The 21328-nt window shown below is 42.7% G+C and overlaps 1 protein-coding gene across 2 annotated transcripts in view; it reads left to right on the forward strand.

Moving 5' to 3' along the window:
- Positions 1-21328, forward strand: part of OMA1 (OMA1 zinc metallopeptidase) — a 797057-nt gene that overhangs the window by 706353 nt on the left and 69376 nt on the right. The window lies entirely within an intron of this gene.

Raw genomic sequence — 21328 nt, forward strand, 5'->3', positions numbered from 1 at the left:
AATGCCGTTTTTTGTCATCACTGCCCAGGAAGAAGATGTGAACAGCATCGAAACGCGTCGGCCAAACAGATGAAATGACGGTGATTGTGGACCTCTGATGCAAATAAACTAGGATAATTTCCACCCGCTGTGTGTGCCTTCCTTGGCCAAGAGCCACCTTGAAATACAAACATTTGCTGCGACTGCTCGTCGTATGGAGGAGCACCGCCTAGGAAAGGAGGAAGGAGCCGCTGGTGTCAGGAGCCGTGTCAACCAATGCAATTCTGGTCAATCGGCACAGCGGGATTGCAACACTGCGGAGGAACACAAAACATCGGAGCACACTGTGGTGCTTGGAATCTTATGGTGAAGTCACTTACCACCGTAAGACTGTGTAAAATATGGTGACAAAACGGAACTCACTATGAGCTAAAACTACGTATCCCAGAAACCATGAGCTACTAAGCGGACACACCCACCTCTAGTCACTACTAAAGCGGAAAGTGGGTTGGGAATGAAATGCCGTTTTTTGTCATCACTGCCCAGGAAGAAGATGTGAACAGCATCGAAACGCGTCGGCCAAACAGATGAAATGACGGTGATTGTGGACCTCTGATGCAAATAAACTAGGATAATTTCCACCCGCTGTGTGTGCCTTCCTTGGCCAAGAGCCACCTTGAAATACAAACATTTGCTGCGACTGCTCGTCGTATGGAGGAGCACCGCCTAGGAAAGGAGGAAGGAGCCGCTGGTGTCAGGAGCCGTGTCAACCAATGCAATTCTGGTCAATCGGCACAGCGGGATTGCAACACTGCGGAGGAACACAAAACATCGGAGCACACTGTGGTGCTTGGAATCTTATGGTGAAGTCACTTACCACCGTAAGACTGTGTAAAATATGGTGACAAAACGGAACTCACTATGAGCTAAAACTACGTATCCCAGAAACCATGAGCTACTAAGCGGACACACCCACCTCTAGTCACTACTAAAGCGGAAAGTGGGTTGGGAATGAAATGCCGTTTTTTGTCATCACTGCCCAGGAAGAAGATGTGAACAGCATCGAAACGCGTCGGCCAAACAGATGAAATGACGGTGATTGTGGACCTCTGATGCAAATAAACTAGGATAATTTCCACCCGCTGTGTGTGCCTTCCTTGGCCAAGAGCCACCTTGAAATACAAACATTTGCTGCGACTGCTCGTCGTATGGAGGAGCACCGCCTAGGAAAGGAGGAAGGAGCCGCTGGTGTCAGGAGCCGTGTCAACCAATGCAATTCTGGTCAATCGGCACAGCGGGATTGCAACACTGCGGAGGAACACAAAACATCGGAGCACACTGTGGTGCTTGGAATCTTATGGTGAAGTCACTTACCACCGTAAGACTGTGTAAAATATGGTGACAAAACGGAACTCACTATGAGCTAAAACTACGTATCCCAGAAACCATGAGCTACTAAGCGGACACACCCACCTCTAGTCACTACTAAAGCGGAAAGTGGGTTGGGAATGAAATGCCGTTTTTTGTCATCACTGCCCAGGAAGAAGATGTGAACAGCATCGAAACGCGTCGGCCAAACAGATGAAATGACGGTGATTGTGGACCTCTGATGCAAATAAACTAGGATAATTTCCACCCGCTGTGTGTGCCTTCCTTGGCCAAGAGCCACCTTGAAATACAAACATTTGCTGCGACTGCTCGTCGTATGGAGGAGCACCGCCTAGGAAAGGAGGAAGGAGCCGCTGGTGTCAGGAGCCGTGTCAACCAATGCAATTCTGGTCAATCGGCACAGCGGGATTGCAACACTGCGGAGGAACACAAAACATCGGAGCACACTGTGGTGCTTGGAATCTTATGGTGAAGTCACTTACCACCGTAAGACTGTGTAAAATATGGTGACAAAACGGAACTCACTATGAGCTAAAACTACGTATCCCAGAAACCATGAGCTACTAAGCGGACACACCCACCTCTAGTCACTACTAAAGCGGAAAGTGGGTTGGGAATGAAATGCCGTTTTTTGTCATCACTGCCCAGGAAGAAGATGTGAACAGCATCGAAACGCGTCGGCCAAACAGATGAAATGACGGTGATTGTGGACCTCTGATGCAAATAAACTAGGATAATTTCCACCCGCTGTGTGTGCCTTCCTTGGCCAAGAGCCACCTTGAAATACAAACATTTGCTGCGACTGCTCGTCGTATGGAGGAGCACCGCCTAGGAAAGGAGGAAGGAGCCGCTGGTGTCAGGAGCCGTGTCAACCAATGCAATTCTGGTCAATCGGCACAGCGGGATTGCAACACTGCGGAGGAACACAAAACATCGGAGCACACTGTGGTGCTTGGAATCTTATGGTGAAGTCACTTACCACCGTAAGACTGTGTAAAATATGGTGACAAAACGGAACTCACTATGAGCTAAAACTACGTATCCCAGAAACCATGAGCTACTAAGCGGACACACCCACCTCTAGTCACTACTAAAGCGGAAAGTGGGTTGGGAATGAAATGCCGTTTTTTGTCATCACTGCCCAGGAAGAAGATGTGAACAGCATCGAAACGCGTCGGCCAAACAGATGAAATGACGGTGATTGTGGACCTCTGATGCAAATAAACTAGGATAATTTCCACCCGCTGTGTGTGCCTTCCTTGGCCAAGAGCCACCTTGAAATACAAACATTTGCTGCGACTGCTCGTCGTATGGAGGAGCACCGCCTAGGAAAGGAGGAAGGAGCCGCTGGTGTCAGGAGCCGTGTCAACCAATGCAATTCTGGTCAATCGGCACAGCGGGATTGCAACACTGCGGAGGAACACAAAACATCGGAGCACACTGTGGTGCTTGGAATCTTATGGTGAAGTCACTTACCACCGTAAGACTGTGTAAAATATGGTGACAAAACGGAACTCACTATGAGCTAAAACTACGTATCCCAGAAACCATGAGCTACTAAGCGGACACACCCACCTCTAGTCACTACTAAAGCGGAAAGTGGGTTGGGAATGAAATGCCGTTTTTTGTCATCACTGCCCAGGAAGAAGATGTGAACAGCATCGAAACGCGTCGGCCAAACAGATGAAATGACGGTGATTGTGGACCTCTGATGCAAATAAACTAGGATAATTTCCACCCGCTGTGTGTGCCTTCCTTGGCCAAGAGCCACCTTGAAATACATATATATATATATATATATATATATATATATATTACCTACTGGCGGTCGCCAGTAGGTAGTTATAGTTAGGACCTAGTTTCCATAGGAAATCCGCAACATTCTATTGGGAATAACTTTTGTGCTGGATGAAGAATTTGCGTGTAATTTTCCCAAATTTAGGCCAGCTCCGCTCCGCTCCTTCCCTGGAAGTTTCGGGGGAATTCGTCACGCGGGGGCCGAGAAAAAGGGGGGGTCCCAAAACTTGTTTTCCCCATGTTCATTTCCATAGGACGTTCAGACACGGCTACAGCCCGAACGGCTGAATGGAATTACACCAAACTTTGCAATATTGTAGGGACGGGTACGCAGAAGTGCCTTTACTATATTTGGTGAAAATTGCTCCAGTGGTTTTTACGAAAATTAACTTAAAAAAAATGTATATATCTATATGCGCGCTCTGAGCGCTTTGGGGGTACGCGTACCGGTAAGCGCACCCGGCGCGCCTCGGAAGTGCGCGAGCGGAAAGCTGATTGGCTGTCGGGTATCTGTCAACATTCCAAACAGTGCGGAGAGTCCGCCATCTTGTGTCTCGGTAGAATCGAGACACAAGAGGTGAAAAAAAAAGGGGGAAATGATTAAAAGGGGGCAGGGTAGACACCCCCTGACCCCCTAGGTTTTCTGAGGGGGGCCTAGCAGGACCCTGAAGGGCAAAAAAAAGAATCTTTGTTGTTGAAATTTTCGCGGGTTAAGCGCTGGGTGCGTTCCCATGTACGCTTCCAGGTACGCGTACCCTGAGCGCACCACGGGGAAAACAGTGAAAGAAAATAGTGTAAAATAAGAATTTAGAGTTCTTAGAGGTAGGGTAGCTCTGAAAAGAGCTGTTGTGTTATGTGGGTGTTTTTGTACCTGCAAGTAGGTATCGATGCAGAGTCTTTAATTCAAGAGGAAGACTCTATTCCGCTCATCTGTAAAATGTACACCATCTCTCCTATAGATGCCTTGCATGTTGTAACGCAAGTTGTTGTGGTATATGGAACCCATACCATAGTCTCTGAGGAAAGAAGAAACAGATTTATTCACATGTTTCCTTGCTTTCTCAATCTGTGGACAAATTTGGTTGGACCAGTTCCATTTTTGCCCTTGGCATATATTAGAATATACCAAGGCAGTTTTTGGAAAAAGTGACATCAATTGCCCAAAGATGTCCTTTAAAAGCATTTCCAGACCTACCCCAGTCAAAGTGCCCGGGTCATTTCCACCACAGTGCACAATTATGAGGTCAGGGTGTGGTAGATGCATAAAGGATTTTACCAATGGTATCAATTGGTGACATCTCAATCCTCTCTGGCCAATCCACATAATATCCACATTTGGTAAATCAAGGTTGGGAATACCTCTGTTTGCTGCATACTTTTCACTCCAGTGTAAGTAAGTAAGTAAGTAATATTTATTGTTTAGTTAGTTAAAACCATAACAATTTAGAACAGGGAGCAAAAGGCGAATAAGAACAATATTGTAACAAAAGGTTAAAAGGAAAGATTTAAACATACTATCATTTTGTTTCTTCACGGGGTTTCTAAAAAAGACGAGTTCAGTGTTAATAAACGTTCAGTGCTGTGAGTTAGTCCACATTTTTTCATGCTTCCGCCCCTTTTAGCACAGCTTGTGAATGCATTAAGAAATGTAATCAGCCTGCCATTCAGTGGAGGGTCTGAGGGGTTTAGGCACGCCATAATTGCAGCTCTGCAGGATCGAATGCCTCTTTCATTGAAGCATGTTTTTAGAAAAATTACTCGTTCCGCCTGCAGTTTTTTACAAGTGCAGATTATGTGGATAAAATCTTCTTTTTTTAAATTGCACAGCCGACATGATTTAGGGCCTGTGTGCAGCCAAGCGGGTTGGTCGGCCAAGGATGGAAGGGATCCAAAGCGTAATGCCATAAGTTGCTTTTTTACGTTGATTGAAAATGTTTCGCTCAAATATGCCGCTGGTGCAAGGGACGTATAGTGGTTCATCACCATCCAGGCATGCGACCTTAGTCTAAAAAAGTTTTTATCCAGGAGCGATGAATGGGTTTTTGAAACTTTGTTTACCGCTTGTTTGAAAGATTGGTACGGCAAGTTTTTATTCCATAGTGCATGTAGTAGACAGTGATTTGCAGAGATATTGCTTAAAAGGAGAAGTTTGGTCTTCATTTAGTTCACACCAGAGGGCTTCATTGATCTTTGATGTAGCTACATTTTGCTTCAAACGGTACCAAGTTTTCACTGTCGCGTACCTTCTGCCTATGTCTTCGTTTATTAGGCCGAATTCAAGGCGAACCTGGGCTGGAGAGGCTGACCTTTGAATGTGAAATACCTTTTTATAGATGGAAGCTATTAGTTGGTTTAAGACTTCTCCATCCTCGCCGTGGAAGGCAGTGCTGGCATAGGTCAGAGTTGGCAGGATTTTTGCCTTCATTACAGCGAGCAAGGGTTTATAGGAGGGGCCCTTCAGGTTTTTGGCCAGTGAGCTGAAGGCAAACGTTAGGGCCCTTGTCCTCAGCGACATATACCTTTTTTGCTTCGTAAGGTTTCTTGAGTTGTCAATGTAGAGGCCTAGGTATTTGTATTTTTTAACCTCCTCTAGTTGGTTTCCGTTGAGCCAGATTGTCTGTTTTCTTCGCTGTTGTCTCCCAAGCACCATCGTTTTGGTTTTGGATATGTTTATTTCGAGTTTGTTTTCTGAAATGTATGCTGACATTTCATTTAGGCATCTTTGGAGACCGATCTTTGTTTGGCTCATTAGCACCACGTCATCCGCGTATGAAAGATGCGAGAGTCTCAATTCCCCAAGCTTTGGTTGGTGGGAGTTAGTGCTGTCCAGCCTTTGAGAGAGGTCAGAGAGAAACAAATTAAAAAGGTGAGGGGCAAGAACACACCCTTGTTTTAAGCCTATGGTGGTTGTCAGCTTCCTTGATAGTCTGGACCCATCACCGATCTTGATCCTTAACCAGGTGTTTGAATAGAACATCAATATGCCTTTAAGTAGCCTTTCAGGGACGTCCCAAGCTTGCAGCTTTTTCCATAGGAGGTGGCGGTCAACACTGTCAAAGGCTGCCTTTAGGTCTATAAAGCAGAGGTAGAGGTGTAGTTTCCTCTGCTTAAACTTGTTTGCAATTAGTGATAGACCTAATATGTTCGTCGTCGTCCCTAAGCCTTGTCTGAAGCCCGTCTGGTTGACCGGGATGAGATTAAGATTATCGGACCATGCCTTGAGATCTTCCAGCACCCGGGATGCGAAGTATTTAGCCTCTACATCTAGCAGGGCTATCAGCCTGTAGTGAGCTGGATTTGCTCTGTCTCCTCCTTTAAATATGGCGGTCAGAATCGAACCTTGCCAGTTCACTGGTATTATATTTAGATTCTCTATCTCTTGATATAATTCAGAGAGGTGATTACCCCAAAACGGAATATCATGTTTGAAGATCGCTTGGGGGATTCCGTTGGGGCCTGGCGCGCCATAGTTTCTGCCTTTCTTAATTAAGCATCTGATTCCTTCACTTGAGGGGGACGGGTGACTTGTTCCTAGTGTCGGGGAGGCATTTCCCTCCGTTGGATTTGTATCGACGTATGAATCCTCCTTTTTTTGTGGAGTTGCAGCGTCTTCTGGGCTGGTAGTGTCTGTGAGCCCGTTAGGCTTGCCATTTCCCACAGCTGCATCATAGGTGTTTACCACGATTGTTTCTCGATGGATTGAGTAAGTAAACCTCATGGATAGAAATTCCACCCACTCGGATTCTTGTATGTTTGATGATAAGCATCTTGCTGGTCGGTTCAAGCTGTTTATGATTATCCAAAACTGCTTTGAGTTGGATTTCTTTGAGCTACAGTGGAGTTCAGCACAGAATTCGTCTTCGGTCTTTCTTTTCTCTTCCCAGAGGTCTTTTTTGGAACATTTCCTGAGCAGCCTTGCCCTTTCCCATGCGGCTGTGTCAGGAGCTGTTCTTTTTAGCATCCTTATGGATTTTTTGAGTTTATGTTTCAGGATTCGCAGCCCTGCCGATTATGTTTTTCCCGGGTCGTTTATTTGGCTGTGATTGTTTGTATGTGTTTGTCCAGACGACATTAATGTTGTTAAGTCCACTGGGAAGTTTTCCTATGCTTGAAATTTGTTCTGGGCCCCGGCATTGCTAGTGACTAACTCCAGTGAACAAAGCTATGACCCACAATCCAGACTTTTGGCATCTTGAAGGTAGATGTGGTTGTACTCAGATGGGCTGTGGAAATGAAATGGCAGTTTGAAAGTAGGAGTTATGAAAAAAAAGTGGTTGAGATTCAGTGCACTTGAAAAAGAAGAAATGATTGGTGGTTTCTTTTAATTATCCACTGAAAATTAGGGTGCATGCTTTTGTTTTTTGAAAGAAGTAATTCTAATGGTTGAGAAAAAGTCATTGAAAGAAACATTGCCCATGATTAGCTAGTATATTGAGAGCTCACACACCCTTGCTGGATTCATTTGCAACATAGTATGATGAACTTTTCACCTGTGTGCTGAGTTAGGTGGGAGTTACCATGGTAACAGGTTGAATGAGCACTGGGGGGATGGGTGAATATTATGTGAGTTTGAAAGTGTTGAAATGTAGAACCAATTAAAATGTCAGTTTGGTTTTGAAATAGTGTGGGAAGAATTTTGATTGGTTAAGTCCAGGGATATGTGTGAAGAATTACAGGGAATCAGGGCCATTTGTGGTTGCAGTGTTTGAGGTGCATTTCAGAGATTCTGCTTAAGAAAATCTGGTGTGTGTGACTGACACTGTTCTAAATCTTCAAAAGCATTTTTAAAGGTGAGTAATGATTCATTTAATATAGATAGAGTGCTGTATGCACTATGGGGAAGATTAAGAAGCATATTGGGCTTGTTTATTCTTGCATTGTGTCTCATGTTTCTACGTAATGTTTGCCAAAAAATGAATGGTGCATATTGGAATTGTATTTTGAAAATGAGTCAGGTTTCTTTCTTGTAATGTAGTGATCATTTAAATGGGCTGTGCTCTGTGTGTAAAACGATTTACTATGCTACATGTTTTTTGGTAAAATGTAAGATGGTGAGATGGTATGAGCACAGACACAGAGAGTGGAGGCAGAGACAGACATGGTAGATTACATGTAACATCCTGTTCATGTGCCTAAGATCACACTGTGAGTCAAGCTTGATTTAAAATGAATCTGGGTGAATAATTTGCTTAGTTGATGTGTTTAAAAATATGGGAATACATGTATTCTTGAAGTCAGTTAGGCTTTAGGATATGTACTAGTAGAGAATCTTAGGCAGCATGTCTATCTGGCCTCTTAGTTCCCAAATAGGCTCTAAGCTGTGCAATAAAGATCCAGGGTGTGCTGTTGAAATGAATAAGGAATGTTATGTCTTGCTTATATATATATGGTCTGTTTTTTACCAGTAGAGACAGTGAGATAGTATGAGCAGAGACACACAAATTGCATGCAGAGACAGACATGGTAGATTACATGTAACATCCTGGTCATGTGCCTAAGATCACACTGTGAGTCAAGCTTGATTCTAAATGAATCCGGGTGAATAATTTGCTTAGTTGATGTGTTTAAAAATATGGGAATACATGTATTCTTGAAGTCAGTTAGGCTTTAGGATATGTACTAGTAGAGAATCTTAGGCAGCATGTCTGTCTGGCCTCTTAGTTCACAAATAGGCTCTAAGCTGTGCAATAAAGATCCAGGGTGTGCTGTTGAAATGAATAAGGAATGTTATGTCTTGCTTATATATATATGGCCTGTTTTTTGCCAGTAGAGACAGTGAGATAGTATGAGCACAAACACACATAGTGGAGGCAGAGACAGACATGGTAGATTACATGTAACATCCTGGTCATGTGCCTAAGATCACACTGTGAGTCAAGCTTGATTTAAAATGAATCTGGGTTGAATAATTTGCTTAGTTGATGTGTTTAAACATATGGGAATGCATGTATTCTTGAAGTCAGTTAGGCTTTAGGATATGTACTAGTAGAGAATCCTAGGCAGCATGTCTGTTAGGCCTCTTAGTTCCCAAATAGGCTCTAAGCTGTGCAATAAAGATCCAGGGTGTGTTGTTGAAATGAATAAGGATTGTTATGTCTTGCTTATATATATATGGTCTGTTTCTTGCCAGTAGAGACAGTGAGATAGTATGAGCACAAACACACATATTGCATGCAGAGACAGACATGGTAGATTACATGTAACATCCTGTTCATGTGCCTAAGATCACACTGTGAGTCAAGCTTGATTTTAAACGAATCTGGGTGAATAATTTGCTTAGTTGATGTGTTTAAAAATATGGGAATACATGCATTCTTGAAGTCAGTTAGGCTTTAGGATATGTACTAGTAGAGAATCTTAGGCAGCATGTCTGTCTGGCCTCTTAGTTCCCAAATAGGCTCTAAGCTGTGCAATAAAGATCCAGGGTGTGCTGTTGAAATGATAAGGGAATGTTATGTCTTGCTTATATACGTATGGTCTGTTTTTTGCCAGTAGAGACAGTGAGATAGTATGAGCACAAACACACATATTGCATGCAGAGACAGACATGGTAGATTACATGTAACATCCTGGTCATGTGCCTAAGATCACACTGTGAGTCAAGCTTGATTTTAAATGAATCTGGGTGAATAATTTGCTTAGTGAATGTGTTTAAAAATATGGAAATACATGTATTCTTGAAGTCAGTTAGGCTTTAGGATATGTACTAGTAGAGAATCTTAGGCAGCATGTCTGTTAGGCCTCGTAGTTCACACACATATTGCATGCAGAGACAGACATAGTCGATTACTTGTAACATCCTGGTCATGTGCCTAAGATCACACTGTGAGTCAAGCTTGATTTTAAATGAATCTGGGTGAATAATTTGCTTAGTTGATGTGTTTAAAAATATGGGAGTACATGTATTCTTGAAGTCAGTTAGGCTTTAGGATATGTACTAGTAGAGAATCTTAGGCAACATGTCTGTCAGGCCTCTTAGTTCACAAATAGGCTCTAAGAGTGAGATGAGACACAGGCACAGAGTGAGATGAGACACAGGCACAGAGTACCCTTTAAGCTAAGAGATGCAAACTGTGAGCAGACACAGGTGACATTATTGAAAAATGTGAAAATATAATTCCTTATTTCACACAGGCACTCAGTGTGATCCTTGTCAAAAATGAGTGAGATGAGACACAGGCACAGAGTGAGTTGAGACACAGGCACAGAGTGAGATGAGACACAGGCACAGAGTGAGATGAGACACACAAAGAGAGAAATGACACACACAAAGAGAGAGATGGGGCAGGTACAGAGTGAGATGAGACACAGGCACAGAGTGAGATGAGACACAGGCATAGAGTGAGATGAGACACAGGCACAAAGTACCTTTTAAGCTAAGAGATGCAAACTGTGAGCAGACACAGGTAACATTATTGAAAAATGTGAAAATATTTCTTTATTTCACACAGACACTCAGTGTGATCCTTGTTAAAAATGAGTGAGATGAGACACAGGCACAGAGTGAGATGGGGAATTGAAATGTATGCTAAGAAACCTAGGCACTCCTACATGGTTCCTCACTCTTAGCTGTGCTGAGTATGCTTGGGAAGACTTACTTCAATTTCTACGAGGCAAATGCAAACATTGAAAATATTGAATACAAGACACCTGGAGAACTGTGCTCTTTGGATCCAGTTAATGTATTCAGGTATTTCAATCATAGGTTTGAAGCTTTTTGGATTTCTTTTGGAGAAAGGAGTATCAAGCAAGAGGTGCTCCTCACATACATATGCTGCTATGGATCAAAGATGCACCCAAATTTGGAACAGATTCGGATGACACAGTGATGAGTTTCATTGAACAGTATTCTACATGTACTCTTCCGAAAAGTACAGAAGAAAACAATTTAAGACATCAAGTTTTACGCTTTCAAACCCATCGTTGTGGAAATACTGTCGTCGAAAGTTCAAATCCAAGGACAAGTTCTACACAAAATGTCGTTTTGCATTTCCACGTCCAGTAACATCGAAAGGAAGAGTGAACAATTTTATGTCATCTTTACGACATACTGTGACAAGAAAATCACCAAAAAATACATACAACTTAAGAAGAAATGAAGAGTCCAAATATATAAATGACTACAACCCAGTCATTTTGTCCATGTGGAATGCTAACATGGATATTCAATATGTTGCTGACAACTCAATTGCTGTAGCTCGATATGTGACGTCTTACATCACGAAATCAGAAAAGACGGAACTGAAGGAAATGTGGGAAGAAATTTCACATGAGAAGAGTCTAAGTAAGAAGTTGTGCAGTTACTGCCTGAAGATGTTGTCGCATCGAGAAATTGGAGCATATCAATGTTCTGATCGGTTATCATCAGCAAGTCTATATGCCAAATCTAGAACAATCCTTTGGGTGAGTCTAGGTCTTGCTGCAACATGCAACCGAGTTTTGAAATCTGTACAAGAAATTGAGTATTTGGCGGAGAAAGAACCAAACAGTACAGATATTTTGAAGACAAACATGTTGGATACATACTATCCAAATAGAAGTAGTCATCTTGAGAACGTTTGTCTCCATGAAGTTCTGCAAACCTATACTTTTAAGAGGAACATCACAGAAGATATCAATAAAGGAGTATATGCTGTAATTGGATGTGAAGGATGTCTGGTGAAACAAAGAAAAGGCCATTTGATTAATCATCGAAAATTGAGTTGCGAATCTCCTGACAAAAAGGAATTTTACTATTTAGCTCTTTTGCAACTCTTTAAGCCGTGGCGTACAGAAGAGGAACTACTTGGAGATTTTCTCAGTTATGAAGATTCCTTCAATGGAACCAAGGATACCATAGAATGTCCTGTTTTTCTAATTATCTGCAAATGTTGAACGAGGAAATACAGCAAGAAGCTACAATTGCAGCAGAGATTGCTAGAGACAGTTCTCAAGACAGTCAGAGTTCTGCTTCATTGAGTCAGGATCCAACCAATTATCCAAAATGAAGCTGCCACTGCCATGGATGAAGGGGAAAGAGCCATAGAACAAGCTCAGGAGGATGTAGTTAACTTAGAAGATTTGGAAAAAGAACTAAACGTTGAGCAGAAACAAATATATGACGAAGTCACAGAACAGATTGAGCATGGTTTATATCATGAGAAACAAAAATGCTCATGTACATCATTTATGCCTGTCCGACTGTACGTGAGTGGAGAAGCAGGAACTGTAAAAAGTTTTCTGATTAAAGCAATTGCAACTTATCTGCAGAAAAGAACGGAGTCGTCGCTGTCTTGTGTTGTTACCGCTCCAAATGGGTTGGCAGCACATAACATTAAAGGGATTACTTTCCATCGTTTATTGATGCTGCCAGTAAAGCATGTTAATAAATTACAATACCACAAGCTATCTGGAGAAGCTTGTTGTGAAGTTTCCCGAGTCCTGAAGAAAATGAAACTTCTTATCATTGATGAGGTAAGCATGGTATCAAATGTAATGCTTGCTTTTGTGCATTTAAGAATGCAAGAAATTCTTAAAACAGAGTATGATGTGCTATTTTGAGGCAAACACATCATTGTTTTTGGAGATCTACTGCAGCTAACTCCAGTGAAAGGACAACCATGCTTACGCATGAAGATACCAGGAAGTGCCTAGGAAGCATTGGAAACGTTAATATATGGTTATATTTCAAATATGCAGAACTGCTTCAAAATATGCGACAGTCAAAGGATGAAGATTATAAAAATATTCTACAAGATGTAAGAATTGGAAAAGTAAGTGAGCATGGCAAAGAAGCTTTACATGCACGATTAATTTCAAATTTGTTTCCAAACGAAAATTCCTGAAAACAAATCTATGATATGCTTGATGCCAACTCTGCAAGAATGTTCAATCTTCAACAACAAAATGTCAAAGTTAGAAAAACAAGAGATTGTGAAACTGGAAGTTATTGATAAAATAGAGCATGAAGGAGCAACTATTATTTTGTCACAAAAGTTGAAATCAAAATTGGATTCTTTAGAGAAGACAATATCTAAAACTGCTGGTTTGGAAAGACTGTATGCATGTTTAAATTGTCGTATAATTTTACGATGGAATTTACATGTGGAAAGAGGTTTAGTAAATGGAGCAATGGGTCATGTTGTTGATTTTGTGAATTACTGAAATAGATATAGAATTACATTTTTAAAAACAAAATTTGATGGAATTGAAGAAGTATAACAAATCAGTCGTTGTTCTGCTCGATTTTTGCTTGTGAAAGATTTTTATGTCAGCTGAAAACAGTTTCCTGTTTCTTTGGCATATGCGGTGACTATACATAAATCTCAAGGTTTAAGTGTAGATAGTGCTTTGGTGAATATTGGAAGTTCTGTGTTCAAGGAGGGTATGGCATATGTTGCTTTATCTCGAGTCAGAACTTTATCTGGATTGTACTTGATTGATTTTGATGAGACAAAGATTAGTGTAGATCTAAATTGCGTAAAAGAATATAATAGGTTAAGAAGAGAGTATGCTCCAAATTTACCTCAATATCCTCTATTTGAAAAGCATGTGGTAGGCCGAAAAAGAAGAAATGAGAAACATTGTAGTGAAGTTGTAGCAAAAAGAAAAAAAGTAGATGAACCAGTAATTGTAAGCAGAAAGGAAAAGGATTCAGTTAAAGATGTTGTTGGATTTCAGTTTGAAAACAGTTATGGTGTCAACTGCTATGCTAATGTAGTGGTTAATGTTTTTTTTTTCTCCAAACTGTACAAGAACAGATTGTTGAAAATCGTGATCAAAGATTTTGTTGTTTGTTGAATTCTGTGTTTCAGAAATGTAGCAGTGATAGAACAAAAATAGAAAGTGTTTCTGAAATTCGAAATGTTTTAGACATATGTTCTGGTCTAAATCAATTTTCACAGATAATTCAGCAAGATTGTCAGGAATTTCTAATGTATATGCTTGTTGTATTGCAAGATGAAGGTACAGATGTAGAAAATCTTTTTGACCTTTCTTATAAATGGTAGCATAACTGCGACAATTGTTCCTTTTCAAGTACTACTACAATAGACACTGAAAGATTTATATATTTGACTTTACTAGACTGCAAATCAGTGTCTTTTAATAATCTAGTTAGAGAAGCAAATCGAAACATGGTCTGTACTCAATGTAAATCTGCAATGCTATCAACATTATTTATACAAAGATATGGACAGTATGTAATTTTAATGTTCCAACGATGTAGACCTGATGGATCTAAATTGACAACTTTAATTAAAAATGTTGTGGCTTCTCAATTATCAATTTCAGGAAGAACCTTTGCAACTGCAGCAATTATTTTCCATGATGGTCCTTCGACAACATCAGGACATTACACAGCTTATTTAAAATGTGAAAAAGGCTGGACTAATGATACTCAATTGACTTTCAAACAATGTTTGCCTTTTGACTTACCAAATTCTTACCTAGTGTTCTTACAACCGAAATTTTAGGAAAGGTAATTGGCCTATGAAGATTGGAGCAGTTAATAAAACTTAGTCTGCTGTTCAAAATTACTTTGTGAGTGAGAGTGATCAAGATAATAAAAAACGTGTAGTTGTCATAGAGGTAGTGTAAGTGTATCACATAGTGTGTGATATCAGTATTATAAGAAATGTTAATCATGAGTGAGCCAGAGGTGAAAATATAAGTATTGTTACATGATAAAAAAGATTAAGTGGATCACAAATGAGTTAAGATATGTTTTTTCTAAGTTTTACATTATTTATTGAAACCTTGTATGAGTTTTTTAAACACAATCTTTTTGATTGTGGTTTTTTGCCCGCTTTCATATGATGAGTACTATTGAACTCACTGTTTAAAGTGAAATTCAATATATTCTGAGGACAGCAAAAATAAACCATATAACATGTTGTACAAGTTATTTTGTATTTTGTATTGTGAAATATATATTATACTCCCCTTGTCTCACGCTCACTCACCTTTTTCCACCCTCTATCACCCCTCTTTACTCACCCTCACTGCCCTTCTCTCAGTCTCCTTCACCCCCGTTCCCTTACTCCACTTCCCTCACTACCCTTATTCCCCATTCCTTTACTCCCCTTTCCCTCTCTCCCCTCCACCACTTTCCAGCTCCTAGTCACTCTACTTCACTCCCCTTCCCATTCTTTTCTTCCTTTGCTCCCTCAACAATTCCCCTTCCCTCACTCACCTTACTCCACTTCACTCCCTCTGTCCTCTCACATCCTCAGTCCCCTTCCCTCACTCTCTCACTCTTACCCTCACTCCCTCCATCCCCTCACTTTGTCACTCCCCCTTCCCTCACACTCACTCCCTTTAACTCACCAACACTCCCTCATTTACCTTTTCTATGCTCCCTCACTTAGTCTCCTTCTCTCACTCCTTCCATCACTACCTCTATGTCCTCACTCCCTCACTCCCCTTATCTCACGCTCACTCGCCTTTATCCACCCTCTATCACTCTTATTTCCTCAACCTCACTGCCCTTCTCTCCCCCTCCCCCTCCCTCACCCCCGTTCCCTTACTCCACTTCCCTCACTTATCCTCATTCCCCGTCCTTAACTACCCTAACCCTCACTCTTCTCTCGCGGTCACCTTTTCCCAGACCCTCTGCTTCACTCCCCTTCCCCTTCTTTCCTTCCTTTGCTCCCTCAGTCATTCCCCTTCCCTCAGTCACCTTACTCAACTTTACTCACTCCTTCTCTCACTCCCTCTGTTCTCTCAATTCCTCACTCCTCTTCCCTCACTCCCTCTCTGTTACCCAAACTCCCTCTGTCCCCTCACTCTCTCACGCCCTTTCACTCACCCTCACTCACCTTCCATCACTCATTGTCGTGAATACACCCTCACTCACTCCCCCTTCCCTGTCACTCACTCCCCTTTCCCTTCTTTTCTTCCATTGCTCCCTCAGAAATTCCCCTTCCCTTACTCACCTTACTCCACTTCACTCACTCCTTCTCTCACTCCCACTGTCCTCTCACATCCTCACTCCCCTTCTCTCACTCTCTCTCTCTTAGCCTCACTCTCTCCATCCTCTCACTCCTCTTCCGTCACGCTCACTCCCTATAACTCAGCCACACTCCCTCGCTTATCTTTCTTTGGTCCCTCACTCAGTCCCTTTCTGTCACTCTTTCCTTCACTCCCTCTATCCCCTCACTCCCTCACTCCCCTTGTCTTACCCTCACTCACTTTTATCCACCCTCTTTCACCCCTCTTTACTCACGCTGTCTGCCGTTCTCTCACCCTCCTTCACCCCCGTTCCCTTACTCCGGTTCATTCACTACCCCTCAGTCCCCATCCTTTTCTCCCCTTCCCTTTACTTTCATCCCCCACTCACCTTCTCTCAGTACATATGCTTCAGTCCTCTTCCCCTCTATTCCCTGCCTTCACTCACTCACTTATTCCCCTTCCCTCACTCACCTTACTCCACTTCACTCACTACTTCTCTCACTCCCTCTGTCCTGTCACATCCTCATTCTCCTTCCGTCACTCCCTCTCTCTTAGCTTCACTACCTCCGTCCCCTCACTCTCTCAGTCCCCTTCCCTCATGCTCACTACCTTTAACTCACCTACACTCCCTCACTTACCTTTCTATGCTCCCTCACTCAGTCCCCTTCTCTCACTCTTTCCTTCACTCCCTGTCTCCTCACTCCCCTTATCTCACGCTCACTTGCCTTTATCCACCCTCTATCACCCCTCTTTCCTCAATCTCACTGCTCTTCTCATATCCTTCCTCACTCCCGTTCCCTTACTCCGCTTTCCTTACTTATCCTCATTCCCCATGTTCACTCCCCTTCTCCTCACTCACCTCCCACACTCACCTTCTTTCAGTCCCCCTGCTTCACTTCCCTTCCCCTCTCTTCCCTTCCTTCGCTCCTTCACTCATTCCCCTTCCCTTACTTCCCTTACTCCATTTCACTCACTCCTTCTCTCACTACCTCTATCCTCTCACTTCCTCACTCCCCTTCCCTCACTCCCTCACTCCCTCTCTCTTAGTCTCACTCTCTCCGTCCTTTCACTCTCACTCCTCTTCCGTCACGCTCACTCCCTATAACTCACCCACACTCCCTCACTTACCTTTCTTTGCTCCCTCACTCAGTTCTTTTCTCTCACTCTTTCCTTCACAACCTCTATGTCCTCACTCCCTCAGTCCCCTTGTCTTACACTCACTCGCCTTTATCCACCCTCTATCATCCCACTTTCCTCTACCTCACTGCCCTTCTCTCACCCTCCCTCACCCATGTTCCCTTACTCCAGTTCCCTCACTTATTTATATGCCCCATTCTCAACTCCCCTTCCCCTTTCTCTCCTCATGCACTCACCTTTTCCCAGTCCCTCTGCTTCACTCCCCTTCCCCTTCTTTCCTTCCTTTGCTTCCTTAGTCATTCCCTTTCCCTCAGTCACCTTACTCAACTTTACTCACTCCTTCTCTCACTCCCTCTCTCCTCTCACTTGCTCACTCCTCTTCCCTCACTCCGTCTCTGTTACCCTCACTCCCTCTGTCCCCTCACTCTCTCACGCCCTTTCACTCACCCTCACTCACCTTCCATCACTCATTGTCATGAATACACCCTCACTCACTCCCCCTTCCCTGTCACTCACTCCCCTTCCCCTTCTTTCCTTCCTTTGCTCCCTCAGTAATTCCCCTTCCCTTACTCACCTTACTCCACTTCACTCACTCCTTCTCTCACTCCCACTGTCCTCTCACATCCTCACTCCCCTTCTCTCACTCTCTCTCTCTTAGCCTCACTCTCTCCATCCTCTCACTCTCTCACTCCTCTTCCGTCACGCTCACTCCCTATAACTCAGCCACACTCCCTCACTTATCTTTCTTTGCTCCCTCACTCAGTCCCTTTCTGTCACTCTTTCCTTCACTCCCTCTATTCCCTCACTCCTCTTGTCTTACCCTCACTCACTTTTATCCACCCTCTTTCACCCCTCTTTACTCACGCTGTCTGCCGTTCTCTCACCCTCCTTCACCCCCGTTCCTTTACTCCGGTTCATTCTCTACCCCTCAGTCCCCATCCTTTTCTCCCCTTCCCTTTACTTTCATCCCCCACCCACCTTCTCTCAGTACATATGTATCAGTCCTCTTCCCCTCTATTCCCTTCCTTCACTCACTCACTTATTCCCCTTCCCTCACTCACCTTATTCCACTTCACTCACTAATTCTCTCACTCCCTCTGTCCTGTCACATCCTCATTCTCCTTCCCTCACTCCCTCTCTCTTAGCTTCACTACCTCCGTCCCCTCACTCTCTGTCCCCTTCCCTCATGCTCACTGCCTTTAACTCACCTACACTCCCTCACTTACCTTTCTATGCCCCCTCACTCAGTCCCCTTCTCTAACTCTTTCCTTCACTCCCTCTGTCTCCTCACTCCCTCACTCACCTTATCTCACGCTCACTTGCCTTTATCCACCCTCTATCACCCCTCTTTCCTCAACCTCACTGCTCTTCTCTTATCCTTCCTCACCCCGTTCCTTTACTCCGCTTTCCTCACTTATCCTCATTCCCCATGTTCACTCTCCTTCCCCTCACTCACCTCCCACACTCACCTTCTTTCAGTCCCCCTGCTTCACTTCCCTTCCCCTCTCTTCTCTTCCTTCGCTCCATCACTCATTCCCCTTCCCTCACTCATCTTACTCCACTTCACTCACTGCTTCTCTCACTCCCTCTGTCCTGTCACATCCTCATTCTTCCTCATCAATTCACCCTCACTCACTCCCCTTCTGTCATTTGTTCCTTCAGTCTCTTTCCCCCCTTCACATACATTCTTTTTTTTTTTTAAATAACAAAAAATATAAAGAATATAGCACTTTTTGGAGAATTGGAGGTAGTTCTAAAAAGAACTTTTTTTTTCTTTTTTTGATGTTATATTTGTTTTAAACTTTTTTAGAACGATTTTAAACTTTTTTGTTTTTTTGGGGGGAGAAAAACAAAACAGGGAATCCAAAACTGCTCAACAGGAGCAAAAAAAAGGGAAAAATTAGTGGTGGGTGGAGCAGCGGTGGTCTTGTTTTTTACGAGCAATAAGTTCTATGCTCTGCTCCCCATAGCAAAGCAGTTCGTCGCAGTCCATGCAGACAATTTTGATGCCTGCAAAGACCGGCTGTATATTCGGGATCAATCTTGCAGCTTGATTTCCCGAAGGTGTTGCTCCACCAGTTGAGGTGCTGCCGCCATCTGCTGGGGGATTGTGTGCCAGGTCTCTGACACTCTCCCTTGCATAGTTGATGGGGTGCCTCCTTTCAACATGCCTTAATAAAGTGGAATTACCAAAGCTGTATTTTTTATTTGGATTCCCACGTGATAAGGTGGTGCCACAGATCTTGCAGCACACCTTTGCCGCATTCACCTTCTTTTCTCCTTCGGGTTAGGTGAAAAATGTCCAGATTAAGTGTTCCTTGACTTTGCGCCGAGGAGGGTCCTCAGGCAAAAAATATTCTTCTGAGTCACTGGAGGTTGGTTGTCTTCCAGCCATTGTTGTGAAAAAGAAAAGATGCTGCAGATGATCCAAAGAACACCTCTTGCTCTCTCCAATTTCAAAGTGATAGTGAGGGAAATGGGTGGGGGCTTTCAATATTTGGAAAAAAAACTGTTATGAACCAATGAAAAGTGTTGTTTTAAGGTCACATGGCTTGACGCGCTTACGCTACGCGCTCCGGAGCGCTTCCGGGTGCGCTAACGCGGCACGTACGTAGGCGCTTCCGGGAACGCTTCCGGGGGCGCTTACGTGGCGCGTCAGAATGACGTTTTTCTAGATTTTCTTAAATGCGTTTAAAGGTGAAATACGGTTATTAAAAATGAAATTTAGTACTATTATGAGTATGCCTCTAAAGGTCTTTCATTATTATTTACTTAAAAAAAATAATTATATTTATTTTCGCACGCGGGAATAGCGCTCACGCTACATGTACGGGTGCGTTTACGGGTGCACGTACCCTGAGCGCTCCGGGTGCGTTTACGGGTGCGCGTACCCTGAGCGCTCCGGGGTAAAAAGTTTTTAAAAAAAACATAGGAAAAATACATTGAAAAATTAATGTTAGAAAAAAATACATTATTTAAATAATTTTATAAAAATTATAATAATTAATAGCTATAAAAAATAGCTATTAAAAAAAACATAATTCACTTTAAAAAGCGTAGGTTACAAACTCGTTATAGTTAGGAATTACCTTTTAAAAAAGCTTTGAAATTCACTGAAAAAACCATAGGTTTAACACTCGTTATAGTTAGGAATTAGAATTTAAGAAACCTTTGAAATTCACTGAAAAAACCATAGGTTTCACACCAGTTATAGTTAGCTGAACATTTTACTCATACAAAACCATTGAAATTCCCACGTTATAGTTAGTTGGATTCACTATAACTCGCGCGCCTGCAATCCACTGCTGATGATGTCACATATTACATCATTCATGACATGGTCAGTGACATCACTGATGACATCACTGATGACATCTCAAATGACATCACTGATGACATCACTGATGACATCTCAAATGACATCACTGATGACATCACTGATGACATCATCCATGGGATAATACGATGCACCTCCTCACACTCTAATCTAACCTTTGATACATCCAGGGTTAAATACAAACTACCATTCCTGAAATTATTGACACACCAATACCAGTAACTACATACGCACTCACTGATTCCTAGGTCTACACACTTATCCACTCATTCACCCATACAATCACTCATACATACAGCCACTCATCAATACAACACTATCATATGCACTCATACACCTATACAGACACACACGCTGCGACTCATCCATGGAGTTACTCACACACCTAGTCAGTCATGCAAAGAATCAATCACACTCCCATTTCCTCATCTATACAGTTATACAGACAACAACTCAAATATACAAACATATACTAACACATACTTACTCTCTTATACAATCACTGATACAAGTACACATTGATCCATACAGCCACTCACACAATCACCAGCTCTCATGTATAGTCATTTATATATGCCAACTCTCACATGCACTGTGTTTTACATATGTACTTACTTGGACATGTAGCACTGAGATATCCATTCACTCACCAACACAGCCATGCACACAGTCAACCGCCCATACAACTGTTTCCACATGCACTCTTGAACCCATATACCTGGTGAATCAACTGCTCACACATCTATGCACAGAGACACA

This window comes from Lissotriton helveticus, chromosome 1_2 (genome assembly GCF_964261635.1).
Source record: "Lissotriton helveticus chromosome 1_2, aLisHel1.1, whole genome shotgun sequence".
NCBI lineage: Eukaryota > Metazoa > Chordata > Amphibia > Caudata > Salamandridae > Lissotriton > Lissotriton helveticus.